We start from the raw sequence: 14,964 nt of genomic DNA on the forward strand, positions 1-14,964 counted from the left end.
AGGGCCAGAAAAGAACCTGGCCATATCTATCAAAAGCCTAGAAAATAACTTTACTTTTGACCTGCTAATCCTGCTTCTATAAACCTATCCTATAATTTGAGATACAGAGAAATACAAAATATTCATCACAGAGTTATAAAGAAATTACAAACATATAAACAAAAATCTCAGTCATTTAGAAAAAAACTTTTAAATAATTATTGAGTAAGGAAATAAAATTACAAATTAGTTCAAAATAGCAATGATGGTAATACTACATAGACTACTCTAGAGAAGATATGGCCAAAACTATAATCACAAGAAAAGTATTATTAAATAAGAAAGTATAAAATTTAACAAGAAGTTAGGGGAAAAAAACAACAAAATAAAACCGAAGAAAAATAGAATCAAGGCATTAATAACATGAAAAGCAGAAATAAATTCATTAACAACTAAATGGCAGTAGAATTCAAGAGCTAGTTCTCTAAAAAGCACTACTATAAACAAAAACTGCCACCAACAGACAAACCTCTATACAGTCTAATTGAAGAAAATGATGAGAAAACAAAAACAGACACGATATAGAATGAAACAGGGTAAAAACATGGCAGCATTTCAAAAATGACAAGAAATTATTTGACTTAATAAATTTGAAAATTCTCAAGGAAATAGAAGGTTGTCTGAAAAAAATTAAAATGAGCACAATTGACTTAATAAGAATTAAGAACATCAAATTAAGCAAAAGCTACAGATGATTTTGAAAATGTTCCTAAAGAATACTCTCTGAAGCTTTATAAAATGCTCCAGGTGCAATAGGGAAGGAACATTTCCTCACTCATTTTTATGACATTTAATGACCTTGGCAGAAAAATCGAACACACGCACACTAAAACTACAGCCAGTATTACTTCAGAATATACATTTTAAAATTCTAAATAAAATATTTTTGAACTTCACAAATATAATAAAATAAAATATACCTCTACCAGCAAGAATCTGTCCCCCAAAAAATATAAATGCACTAATATAATCATATCAATTAGTGGGAAAAAAATCAAATGATCTCAATAATTTTTAAAATTCATCTAATACGTCATTTCCTGTTTTTAAAATACAGCAAAAATAGAACCTTCCTAGTCTTAAACAACCAGCCAATGTGAAACACAAAGTGAAGTATTACAGGCATTCCCATTAAAACCATGGATCAGGCTCCTATCACTAGTATTCAACACTGGTGAACAAAGCAAGTGAAAGAAGTAAGAGCTTCTATTATCAGGAAGGAGAGAAACTGACCATTGCTGGCTTAAGATAAAACCGAACTCAAAAAACCCAGGAGAATTAAGCAGGAGCCCATAATAACTAATAGAGAGTCAAAAGCATGGGCAGGTTATACGTATTCAATAACCAATCATTTTACCCTATAAAATTAACAACAAAAATATAATAGAGAATGATGTATTCTCAACAATAACAGAAACAAAACTGAACAGAACATAGCTAAGAGAAAAATGTACTGAGAAATATGTAAGATTCACACAAAGAAAAAAAAATTACTGAAAGATACAAATTAGACCTGCACCTGTTAGAAAGATAAGCCAATTGGCCTGTAAATAAGAAAGTCCTCCCAAGCTCTGTAACTAATTAAATACCATTCCAATCCAAGCTACTGAGATTTTATTTGACTTGAAAACTGATTCTGTAAATTCATATGTAAAATAACTGGGCTAGTGGAGTCAATAAAATTTTGAAATACAAGAATAAAGGTATTATATAATTATGTATAAAATAATGTTTATATATTTGATCACAAATAAATAACATAATATATAATTAAATATATTATATAATTAAATAGTACAATAAATATTAAAAATCACTAAGGAAGCAAAGCAAGTTTAGTCCTAAATAATGTGATTTTCTGTGATTTTTCAAGCCCTTCAATATGAACTGGACTCAAATGTGTACTCACAGATTAATTGAATGTCTTTAACTGTTTAGAGTTATGATCCATATACCAATTGAGTACAACCTCATTTTAAAATAACATGCTAAAAGGATGGCCAGGAATAAAATAATAAATCATTAACCATTACAAACAGTGGCATGCTTCTGTGATGATGGTTATGAGCACAGCAATCAAATCACTCTATTTGGGTTTTAGACAGTGTTTGCTGCTTGTGTGGACAGGAAGAGAGCACTACAACCTGCCCTCCTCTTGAAGGTGGCAAAACAGGCCACACACCTGAGTGTGAGATGGTTCTCGGAAGCAAATGCATAACCAGAAAGACGCAGTTACACCAGAGTAATTGCACTGAGGAAAAAAATAAACAAATTTAAAATGACAACAAGTTCAGGAACTGCACAAACCACTTCGAGTCTAACCATACTTGCAAAAGTTTCCCTAAGCCCAGGAAACTATCAGGGGAATTCTAAGATTCCCTGAAACATGTGGGAAAATCTTGAACTACTTTTTTTTCCTTTGAAGTCATGTCATAAATTCTACGAGAAATGACTCAGATGATTTGGAAATTACTAGAGTTACTAGAATTACTAGAAATTACTGTCTTCGGGTAAGTTGACCGTAGTGGCACAAAGACTGTTTAGAGATATAGTGGTCCACCATGAAGGCATATTTCATGTTAAAGAAAAGGTGAAAATCTGGAATTATAAATTGGGTGTCACTGTTCACTTTACAAGGATTGCTTGCTACAGGGCTCCTTTAAAAATAGCAGGCTGCCCTTGTGCAATTACGTTATTATCCGACCTGCGAATGTGTTCATCTATTGTACAGACAAGGCACACACCTCAGCGAGGCAAGAACTTAATAGCATTCACCCCTAAGAAAGCAGCCTGCTTTCTTAGAGGAAATGTATTGCCTCTAGAATGTTTGGAAAAAAAAAAAAAGAAGAAGTGTTAAAATAGTAGTATTCCTTGCAAGCATCTTCTCACCTAGGCTCCATTATTGGTGGAAGGATAAAAATCTTACAAGCTGCATAGATCACAAACTACAATTAACAAATGCAGGAAGAATGACAGCTGAGCAAGAAGACTCAGAGGGGACCAGTTATCTAAAGCCATATTCTCAAAAGCATGGAAACAAAGGGCTGGACTCAATCCGGTGACAAGTTCTCTCTCGAAGGGTTAAAAGACTCATTGAGAACAAGTGCTTCTGTGGACTGAGTGCACAGTGGGACGAAGGAAACTAACTTGGCAGTTGAAAGGAACGGGAACCAGACAGACCATGCCATGTGGATCTGTCTCTCTCGTATTAAAGGTTATACTCCCTTCATAGTTATTGTAAAATATTGGCTAATTCCCCAGTATTGCACAAAGTATCAATGTAGCTTACTTCACACCTGATCGATTTTAAAACTGAGACTGTTTAAAATTGAGACGGAAAATCAGTCATGTCTGACTCTTTGTGACTCCATGGACTGCAGCACAACAGGCTTCCCTGTCCTTCACCATCTCCCAAAGTTTGTTCAAACTCATGTAAAATTGAGGTGGCTCAGTCCAAAAAAAAAAAAAAAGAGAGAGAGAGAGAGAACTCCCAGATGTTCAAGCTGGATTTTTAGAAAAGGCAGAGGAAACAGAGATCGAATTGTCAACATCCGTTGGATCATCAAAAAAGCAAGGGAATTCCAGAAAAACATCTACTTCTGCTTTACTGACTACGCTAAAGCCTTTGACTATGTGGATCAAAACAAACTGTGGAAAATTCTTTAAAAGATGGGAATACCAGACCACCTTACCTGCCTCCTGAGAAACATGTATGCAGGTCAGGAAGCAACAGTTAGAACAGGACATAGAACAATGGACTGGTTCAAAATTGGGAAAGGAGTACATCAAAGCTGTATATTGTCACCCTGCTTATTTAACTTATATGCAGAGTACATTATGTGAAATGCTGGGCTGGATGAAGCACAAGCTGGAATCAAGATTGCCAGGAGAAATATCAATAACCTCAGATATGCAGATGACACCACCCTTATGGCAGAAAGCAAAGAGGAACTAAAGAGCCTCTTGACGAAGGTGAAAGAGGAGGGTGAAAAGTTGGCTTAAAGCTCAACATTCAGAAAACGAAGATCATGGCATCCGGTCCCATCACTCCATGGCAAATAGATGGGGAAACAGTGGAAACAGTGACAGACTTTATTTTCTTGGGCTCCAAAATCATTGCAGATAGTGACTGAAGCCATGAAATTAAAAGGTGCTTGCTCCTTGCAAAAAAAAAGCTATGACAAACCTAGACAGCATATTAAAAAGCAGAGACATTACTTTGCCAACAAAGGTCCATCTAGTCAAAGCTACAGTTTTTCCAGTAGTCGTGTATGGATGTGAGAGTTGGACCATAAAGAAGGCTGAGCGCCGAAGAATTGATGCTTTTGAACTGTGGTGTTGGAGAAGATTCTTGAGAGTCTCTTGGACTGCAAGGAGATCCAATCAGTCCATCCTAAAGGAAATCAGTCCCGAATATTTATTGGAAGGACTGATCCTGAAGCTAAAGCTCCAATACTTTGGCCACCTGATGCGAAGAGCCAACTCATCAGAAAAGACCCCAGTGCTGGGAAAGATTGAAGGCAGGAGGAGAAGGTGTCAACAGAGGATGAGATGGTTGGACGGCATTACTGATTCAATGGACATGAGTTTGAGCAAGCTCCGGGTGATGATGGTGTCTCTGATAGCTCAGTTGGTAAAGAATCTGCCTCCAATGCAGGAGACCTCACTTCTATTCCTGGGTTGGGAAGATCCACTGGAGAAGGGATAGGCTACCCACTCCAGTATTCTTGGGCTGTCCTGGTGCTTCAGACAGTAAAGAATCCACCTGCAATGTGGGAGACCTGGGTTCGATCCCTGGGTTGGGAAGATCCCCTGGAGAAGGGAAAGGCTACCCGCTTCAGTATTCTGGCCTGGAGAATCCCATGGACTCTGTAGTCCATGGGGTCACCAGGAGATGGTAAAGGACAGGGAAGCCGGGCAAGCTGCAGTCCATGGGGTGGCAAAGAGTGGGACACAACTGAGCAACTGAACAACAACAACAAAAGAAGGATATCATTGATATCAGCATCACAATGGAGCTTGTTAGAAATGCAGGCCCTCCAGGCCCCACTCCAAATCTACAGAATTAGAAATTCAGAGCGTGGGGCTGGTAATCTGCTTTAACAAGCCCCTCCAGGCAATTCCTGCACAAAAGCCAGGTGGAACCACTCCTGATTAGGTAGCTGCTGCTGCTGCTGCTGCTAAGTCACTTCAGTCGTGTCCGACTCTGTGCAACCCATAGACGGCAGCCTACCAGGCTCCCGTGTCCCCGGGATTCTATTGAATTCCAATTCTTTGCCAAGGAGCTAAGACTTTGGAGAAGTCACTTGACCACTGTGAACATCTGTCTTCTCATTCATATTTGAGGTTTATCACAGTATGTTCTGGGCTTCCCTGGTAGCTCAGCTGGTAAAGAATCTGCTTGCAAAGCGGGAAACCTGGGTTCAATCCCTGGGTTGGGAAGATGCCCTGGAGGAGGGCATGGCAACCCATTCCAGTATTCTTGCCTGGAGAATCCTCATGGACAGAGGAGCCTGGCGGGCTACAGTTCATGGGGTCGCAAAGAGTTGGACAAGGCTGAGCAACTATGCACAGCACAGCACAGAATATGTTCTGGAGAAGAGGGTGACAGAGGATAAGATGGTTGGATGGCATCACCAACTCAACTGAGAGGACTTTGAGCAAACTCCAGGAGATGGTAAAGGACAGTGCAGCCTGCTGTGCTGCAGTCCATGGAGTTGCCAAGAGTCAGGCTCCTCTGTCTATGGGATTTCCCAGTTAAGAATACTGCAGTGAGCTGCTGAATGTTTTGTGACAGCTTGGATGGGAGGGGAGAATGGATACATGTATATGTATGGCTGAGTCCCTTCGCTGTTCACCTGAAACTATCACAACATTGTTTGTTAACTGGCTATACCCCAATACAAAATTAAAAGCGGGAAAAAAGAGAGAGAGAGAGAATACAGAGTGGGTGGTCCTTTCTTACACCAGGGGATCTTCCTGACCCAGGAATTGAACCTGCAACTCCTGCCTTGACAGGCAGATTCTTTACCACTGAGCCACCAGGGAACTCCTCTTCATAGTATACATCTGTGTCAAAGAGGTGTAACATTAAAATACAAAGAGTTTATTAAGGAGCCCAGCACTTATGGTTGTGGTTTTGACGGTTATCATTCCTAGTTGTTGTCATCTTCACCAGAGCTCCCTCACCTGCACAAATCTGACTCACCTGTGGAACGTCTACCTTTTGCCACTGCTGACTCACGGGGGGTCTGGGGCAAGGCTAGGGGGACCTGAGTTTATAGCACCCCCCCTCCAGGTTATGTAGGTGTGTGCCTCCATTTCAGAACTTCAGGAAAGTAGATTTAGAACGTTTTGAGTTTCAAAGGCTACATCTGTGGTCCAGGGATGCTAAGAAGAAGGGCTGCTCAAATAAACTTCAAAAGAGTCCCCAGAGTGAAATTCTGAGTATGTAGGGGCAGAGGATCCCAGGAAAGAGAAACAATTTAGTACCTAAGGAAAAATGTGACCTCAGGGAGAGCCTGGACATCACGGGGACATGAAGCAAAGGCAGAAGGAGTAGAAGGTGACTGCGGTCCAAGATGCTGGGTGATGCTAAGACCCAGAGCTCATGACTGCAGAGCTGCTGGCCACGGTCACCTCATTCAGACCGAAACCCGACTCAGGAGGGATGTTCCACCATGTAGAAAAGATGCTACAGCCACACCACATGAAACTACACTGGATCCTCATTGTTCACTGACCCCATATTTGCGAATTCTACTCACTAAAATTTATTTCCAACCCCCAAAGTCCATACTCAGGAGACTCTGTGGCCATTCACAAGCATGCACAGAGCAGGGTCCACTGAGTCATCTGACTGGCATGACCCCAGCTGAGACTGAACAAGAGGACACTCGCCTTTTCTGTTTCAGCTCCCATGGTGCAAACAAGTGTGCCTTTCCAGGTCTATTTAGTGCCACACTTTTGCATTTTCATGCTTTCTGTTGGTGATTTTGCTATTTAAAATAGCCCCAAGCTTAGTGCTGGAAGGTTGCCTGGTGGCCCTACACTGAGAAGGTTGTGCTGGGCCTTGTGCAGAAAATACATATGTTACGTGAGCTTCCTTCCAGAGTGAGTTTATAGTGCTGCTAGCTGTGCAGTTCAACATTAATGCATCAATAATATGTATTAAATAAGGTGCCTTTGAACAGAAGAACACATAAAACGAGGTTATGTACTGATTAGTTGACAAAAATGTGACAAGAGCCTCACAAGCTGAACCCTACGTTTCCCCTAAGGTAATGGTTCAGTACAGACCTCCCCTGATATCCTGGGTTGCAGAGCGGAGTGGGTTCCATGACCCCTGAGGATAACAACATCTGCTGATGCTCAAGTTTCCCTTATATAAAATGGCATGGTATTTGCATGTGACCTAGGCACATCCTCCTATGTACCTTGTCATCTCTAGGTTACCTCTAAAACCTAATACAATGTGAGTGCAATGCAAAGAGCTGTAAATATGATGTAAATCCTATATGAGTAGTTGCTGGTACCTGGCAAACTCAAGTTTCGCTTTCTGAAACTTGCTGGAATTTCCCCCGCCCCCCAACCCCCACCAATATTTTCCATTCACAGTTGGAATCTGTGGATGCAGAACCCATGGATACTGGCAAATCCTGTGTTCACAGGGACTTTAGAAAGAACATAACTTGTGACTAACAATTGTGACCAATCATGAGAATCAACTGTAGCTATTCAAAAACTAATTTGTTTCCATCATCTCCAACAAAGAAAAGGTAAAAGAGAGAAGGGAAGCCAAGACACTTCAAAAGTTTCACATCTCTGAACTCAAATTAGCTACAATCTGGAGTTCCAAAATAATGAAACTTCATCCATACAACAAATATTTGTGGAGTCATGTGCCCTTCCTACAGATACAGTGGTAAAGATGAATAAAAATCCCTATCCTCAGGGAGCGTATATCCTACAGGGAAATCATGCATAAGTTGTTTTTCTTTAAAGGAAATATATAGTATATCAAAGGCTGTTAAGAACCAGGAGGAAAGACAAAATAGAGAAGGAGGTGTAAAATACGAGATGCATTGAAAATGAAATAGGGTACCCAGGAAAAGCAGTGGGGAAATCAGAGATGTAAAACACAATGAGCACTATAAATATTGAAAAGAACAAGACAAAAAAATATCTTTTTAAATATGGAATGATTTAACATGCTTAAAAGAAAAGAGTCATGTGAAAGACAAGCATTTAATAAAGTGGCTAGGCATAAGATGAATAAGTAAAAATCACTTTTCTATATCCCAGCAATAACCATTAATAGTGTAAAATGTGATTTTAAACATTTTATACATGGTGGCCTCAAAAGCTATAAAATACTTAAAAGCAGCCGTAAGAAATACACACGACCTGTATAAAGGCAGGACTTCCCAGGTGGCTCAGTGGTAAACAACCCGCCTGCCAATGCAGGGGACACAGGAGAGGCAGGTTCAATCCCTGGGTGGAGAAGATCCCCTGGAAAAGGAAATGGTAACTAGCTCCAGCATTCTTGCCTGGAAAATTTCATGGACAGAGGACCCTGATGGGCTGCAGTCCGTACAGTCGCAGAGGTGGACACAGCTGAGTGGACTGAGCACAATGCATATATAAAGACAATCGCAAAACTGTTCTGAGACTTGAAGAGAGATTTGCAACAATGGGGCTAAGAGCTTTATTCCAGAGAGGAAGACCAAAGAGATTCAAGGGCCAAAATCTCCCCAAATTAAACTTAAGACTGATACAATCCCAATCCCTATCCCAATGGGAGAAAAGGAAATAAAATCTTTTACTATGAGTAATTAAAACAGAGCAGCATTGTCGATACTGAAATATTTATAATGAATAAAAGGGTATGTTACTGGAATAAGAACAGACAGATATATGGAAAAGAATATAGAGATTAAAAACTTCAATGGCACCCCACTCCAGTACTCTTTGCCTGGAAAACCCCATGGATGGAGGAGCCTAGGAGGCTGCAGTCCATGGGGTCACGAAGAGTCGGACACAACTGAGCGACCTCACTTTCACTTTTCACTTTTATGCATTGGAGAAGGAAATGGCAACCCACTCCAGTGTTCTTGCCTGGAGAATCCCAGGGATGGGGGAGCCTGGTGGGCTGCCGTCTATGGGGTCGCACAGAGTCGGACACGACTGAAGTGACTTAGCAGCAGCAGCAGCAGTGTACACTTATGTACTATGGGAAGGTACCAGCAAAAATGGTCTTCTTTTTTTTAAGTAAAATTAGTTCAACTAAATATAACATTAGTTTCAGGTGTACAACATTATAATTCAGTATTTGAACACACTAAAAAGTGATCATCAAATTAAGTCTAGTTATTAACCACCATCATACAACCGACCCCTTGTTCACCCTTCTCACCCACCAACCCCCTTCCCCTCTGATATTTACCAATCTCTCTCTGTTATATATGAGTTTGGTTTTTTTATCTAATTTTTTAGATCTCACATATATGTAGAATCATATGGTATTTATCTTTGTTCTCTGTCTGACTTATTTCGGTTAGCATAATACCCTCTAGGGCCGTCCACATTATTGCAAACGGCAGGATTTTATTCATTTTGAAGGCTGAATAATATTCCATTACACACTCACACACACACACACACACACACACACACACACACACACACACACATCACATGCTCTTTATCCATTCATCCATCAGTGGACATTCAGGTTGTTTCTATATCTTGTTTCCTGTAAATAATGTTGCAACGATCATGGAGGTGCATCTGTCTGTCTGAATTAATGTCTCCATTTTCTTGCAGTAAATACCCAGAACCTGGATACCTAGATCACACAGTAGTTCTATTTTTAATTGTTTTGAAGAAACTTCATAATGCTTTCCATAGTAACTACACTAATTTACATTCCCACTAACAGTGTATGAGACTTCTCTTTTCTCCACAGCCTTTCCAACACTTGCTATCTTTTGTCTTTTTGATAATATGCATTCTTTTTGATTTGCATTTCCCTGATATTTAGAGGTCCTGAGCACTTTTTTACGTGCCTGTTGGCCATCAGTATATCTTCTTTGGGAAAATCTTTTCAGATCCCCTGTCCATTTTTCAATCAAATTGTGTTTTTTTGTTATTGAATTGTATGGGTTATTTTTATATTTTAGATATTAGCCCCCTATCAAACTTATGGGGCTTCCCTGATGGCTCAGTAGTGAAGAATCCACCTGCAATGTAGAAGATACAGGAGACGTGGGTTCGATCCCTGAGTCAGGAAGATCCCCTGGAGGAGGAAATGGCAGCCCACTCCAGTATTCTTGCCTGGAGAATCCCACGGACAGCGGAGCCTGGGGGGGCTACAGTCCATGGGGCCGCAGAGTCAGACAGGACTGAGTGCACACATACACACATCAGATATATGATGTGCAAACACTTTTTCCCAATCATAGGCTGTTTTATTTTGTTGATGGTTTTCCATTCACTGTGCAAAAGCTTTTTAGTCTGATATAATACCTTGTGTTCATTTTTGCTTTCTTTACCTTTGGAGTCAGATCCACAAAACAAGAGAAAAACCAATGCCAAGAGCAATGTCGAGGAAGTTACACCTACACTTTCATCTGGAAGTTTTATGGTTTCTGGTCTTACCTTCAAGCCTTTAATCTACTGTCAGTTAACTCTTGTGTATGGGGTGACATGTGGTCCAGTTTCATTCTTTTGCATGTGGTAGCATAAACGGGCTCTGATACATAGTGTAGGAGTCGTCTCCATCAGTGGGGAAAGAAGTTTAGTAAATAAACGGGGTTATGTCAGCTTGTTATAAACATGAAACAGGATGAATTTAGATCCTCATATAATGTGTCCAAATTAATTCCATGCTGATTATATGCCAATAATAACTAAATCAATATTGCATAAATGATTTCTTATAATTCTGGTTTTTATCTCACTGGAGAAGGGGGAGCAAAAGGGCAGATTCATTCAGTCTGGTAACAGAACTGAGCACAAACCACTGTTATTGTTCTTTCCTCTCAGAAATAGAAAAATGAAAATAAAAACAAAGCATGTTGTCTACCTGTATAATGGAAGAGTATGTTTCCATCTAAATGTACAATGAAGCAGAGATAATTCTGTCACAGTCACAGGGACACTGTGATCCCCCTGGAAACAAAATAAAGAAGTGGGATCAGCATTCCATGCTGGCTTCAATTCTCTAAACCCCCTTTGGGAAGTGAGCCAGTGAGAAGCCAGCCCTGGGTTCAGAGGGAAGAGGCCAGGGTAGGTGCCCGATGCTTTTGCGTAGAAGGCACACATGGGGGTCGGGACAGTGGGGGTAGCAGAAGGCACCGTTGAGAGAATAAACACCCTGCCAGGAATGGGGGTGGCCTTAGCACCCACCTTGCTTGAGGGACACTCCGGGGACCAACTCTGACTGCGACAGAACTCTGGTGACTTCTCCCAACAAAATAAAACAAGCAAGTGGAAAGGAGATTCAGGGGCAAGACCCATGCCCAGCTGCTTCCATCCTGAGGCAGTTCCTGGCCTGGGAGAAGCTGGCCACGTGCTGAGTGTAGGGGAGGGGGGTGTGGAATGGGCAGTGGGTGTCACGTCTACATCCTTGGAGGAGGAAATGGCAACCTACTCCATGAAAAGGAAAGAGGGTTTAAGAATAAAACAATTGCAAAAGTATTTTTTAAAGTGTGTCTATCTTGTTTATATAATAAAGTACCAGGGTTTATAAAAATAAGGAAACTATCTCGCAAAACAAATGCAGTTAACAATGGCTAGCAGAAAACAATAAGTGAATTAGAAGTTTAGCTTAAAAGTTCTCTGAAAATTAGGAAGAACACATGATGAGAAAAATGACAGAAATATTGAGTGTATACCCAAAAACGGACAATATATTAACCAATGTAACTTAAGGAAGAAACTACTAACTAATAACATAACTCTGAAGGCTTCTACTACTGATCAAAAGACTTGGCACCAACCTATATTAATGAAAACGGAACACTAGATGTATATTTACTTCTGAAATGTATTAATTTAAAAGATAAAGAACAAATCTTATAAGAACCAGAAACAAAAGTTAGTAAGTTTTTAATCATCTTAGCATCAGACTTCTCCTCCACACCATGATTTTCAAAACAACAGTGTGCAATAAAATCTTCACAACCAGTCAAGCTATCTTTCACGCAGAAAGAATTAAAAAAAAAAAAAAAACATTTTCCATGTTCATATATACAAGAGACCAGAAAGTATACCACCCATACATATGTTCTTCCTGAGCAAAAACAAAAAGTATACCACTGACGAAAAAGTGTATCAAAATGATAAATTTATAAATAAGGCAGATGTGCCATCAAATAATTCATGATAAAGTATAACAGATAAAAGTAAAATGTAGATTTGATCTCTAATTTTTAACAATTAAATATATACAGGCTATTAATCTTTCCTTAAATAGGACACAATATTTAAAAACCTACAAAAACAAATATAAATTCCTTAATTATTCCAACAAAAACTTTACACACACTAGATACCACTAGAAATCTTGTTTCCTTTTTGACAAAGAAAAAACAGAGGAACAGGAGAACTGAAAAGGTATTGACCAACTACCCAGACAAAAACGGGGAGTAATGGAAAGTCAAGGAATTAATCGACAATTAGAGCCACAGGAGGGTTATGTCCTGACCCAGAAGAGTCAGCTGAGAGGATCACAAAGGTTGGACCTACTGGGAATTCGTACTGGACCCCTGAAATTCTAATGAAAAAATTAAAATAATAGAATATAAAGGCTTCCCAGGTGGCTCAGTAGTAAAGAATCTACCTCCCAATGCAAGAGACAGGAGTTTGATCTCCGAGTCAGAAAGACACCCTGGAGAAGGAAATGGCAACCTATTTCAGAATTCTTGCCTGGGAAATTCCACAGAGGAGCATGGCAGGCTATAGTCCATGGGGTCACAGAGTCGGACACAACTTAGCAACTAAACAACAAACCTAAAATAAAACCAGGAATCTTACACTGTATTAGATGTCAAGGAAGCCTTTTTATAGAAAGAAACACTGAAAAAAAGAAAATGAAAATGAACTGAGAGCAGGACAGCATTCCAAGCAAACAACAGAAGAATATTTTGAATAGTTCATAAAATGAAACATGGTATAAAGTCAGTAGGAAGGCCAGAATGGACAAAGCACAAAAAAAATTAAGGTAAGAGTCAGTTGTTAGATAGGCAGGGGCCACACTAGGAAGAAGAAACACAGCAGCTGGCTGAATTTCTCAGAAAAAAATATAATCATCAGCAAGAAGGACTTATTCCAAAACATGGAGGGTTAACATTAAGAAATTTGTAAAGAAATTTATAAAACTGTATCAACCGATCAAAAAACAGAGATTTCAGTAGAAAAAAAAAAACTTTAATAAATTAGAAAATTATAACATTTCAAGGAATCAGTTTTCTAAGTATAGTCCTTATCTGAATGAGCTACTTGAGGATATACTCCAGCATCACAGAACACAGTCCAAGAAAATTGTAGAATATATAAAAGTGCAACAAATTATGGCGTAAGTAAATTTACATTTAAATCTAAATAACTGTTGACAATTCATTACACTTTGGGAAAGAAATGTTAAAATTCAAGGCCTAACAAAGTAGGTTTAGTATAAACACAACAGTAACAAAAGTCTGTATATAAAATTTAAATAATTAAATTAAAAAACAGGAGAGGTGGCCAGGAGAGAGAAAATAAAGAGCAGCTAAGTTGCTTCCCGTGTTCAAGAGAGACGCTCTAACAATGCTTGACTCAAGGCATTAGCAGAAAGAATAGTTTCAAATATGTCTATTAAGAAGTTAAGGACAACCCATTACAAAAAAAAAAAGAAACAGCAGCAGCGTATATATAACTTCCAGGGGAAAAGAAAGTCACAAAATAAAACAATCAATCCCAAGAAAAGGAAAACAAGAACGCACAATAAACGGGAGCAGATGAAGAAGATGGTGCCGGAGGGCGCCGAGGCGTGGTTCCAGGGGGCAGTCCCGGAGGGTGTGGCTTCGCCCTGTCTGCGCTGGGAACTCCAGAACCCTGAGATGCTAAGAGATGTCTATGACAGAGAACTGCAAACTTTCCAAGAATATGGAGATGCAGGAGAAATCTGGTTTGGAGAGGTGAGCATGGAGAGGTGGATGCAGAGACACAAGATTCCACTGGATGCTTCAGTGCTTGATATTGGAGCTGGAAACGGTGTTTTCCTGGTTGAACTTGTTGGCACAATTTGGTTTCTCTGATATTATTGGAATTGATTACTCTCCTTTTGCAGTACAGCTTTCTGGAAGTATTACAGAGAAACAAGGTTTATCTAACATTAAGTTGAAGGGAGAATACTTCTTGAATCCTTCCACAAAGTTGTCTGGATTTTATAGTTGTATTGATAAAGGAACTTCTGATCCCATAAGCTTTAATCCTGACAATGCAATTGGGAAGAGGAAGCAATATGTGAAATATCTCTTCAGAGTGTTGAAAGTGAAAGGCTTTTTTCTAATAACCCTATGTGATTGGACCAAAGAAGAATGAATGAATTCAGTGAAGGATTCGAACTTTTCCAAGAGCTGCCAACACCCAAGTTCAGCTTTGGAGGTAGATCTGGAGACAGTGTAGCAGCACTGGTTTTCCAAAAGACATGAGACTTTTCACTGGACAGATGCAGTTAGTTTTTTTAAGAAGCTCTGCCTCAAAGTAAACCTGGCACAGAAAATGCAAGTGCAAATAAACATTTAGCAAGTACACAAGACGCACGTGTTGAATGCATATAGTTCAGTTCAGCTCAGTTCAGTCGCTCAGTCGTGTCCGACTCTTTTCAACCCCATGAATCGCAGTACGCCAGGCCTCCCTGTCCATCACCATCTCCCAGAG

The 14,964-nt window shown here is 39.7% G+C and overlaps 1 pseudogene; it reads left to right on the forward strand.

Moving 5' to 3' along the window:
* LOC138096155 (EEF1A lysine methyltransferase 2-like) overlaps window positions 1–14,735 on the forward strand; it is a 30,775-nt pseudogene extending 16,040 nt beyond the window's left edge.
* Window positions 14,736–14,964: the final 229 nt, after the last annotated feature.

The sequence above is a fragment of the Capricornis sumatraensis genome, chromosome 20, assembly GCF_032405125.1.
Source record: "Capricornis sumatraensis isolate serow.1 chromosome 20, serow.2, whole genome shotgun sequence".
Lineage (NCBI taxonomy): Eukaryota > Metazoa > Chordata > Mammalia > Artiodactyla > Bovidae > Capricornis > Capricornis sumatraensis.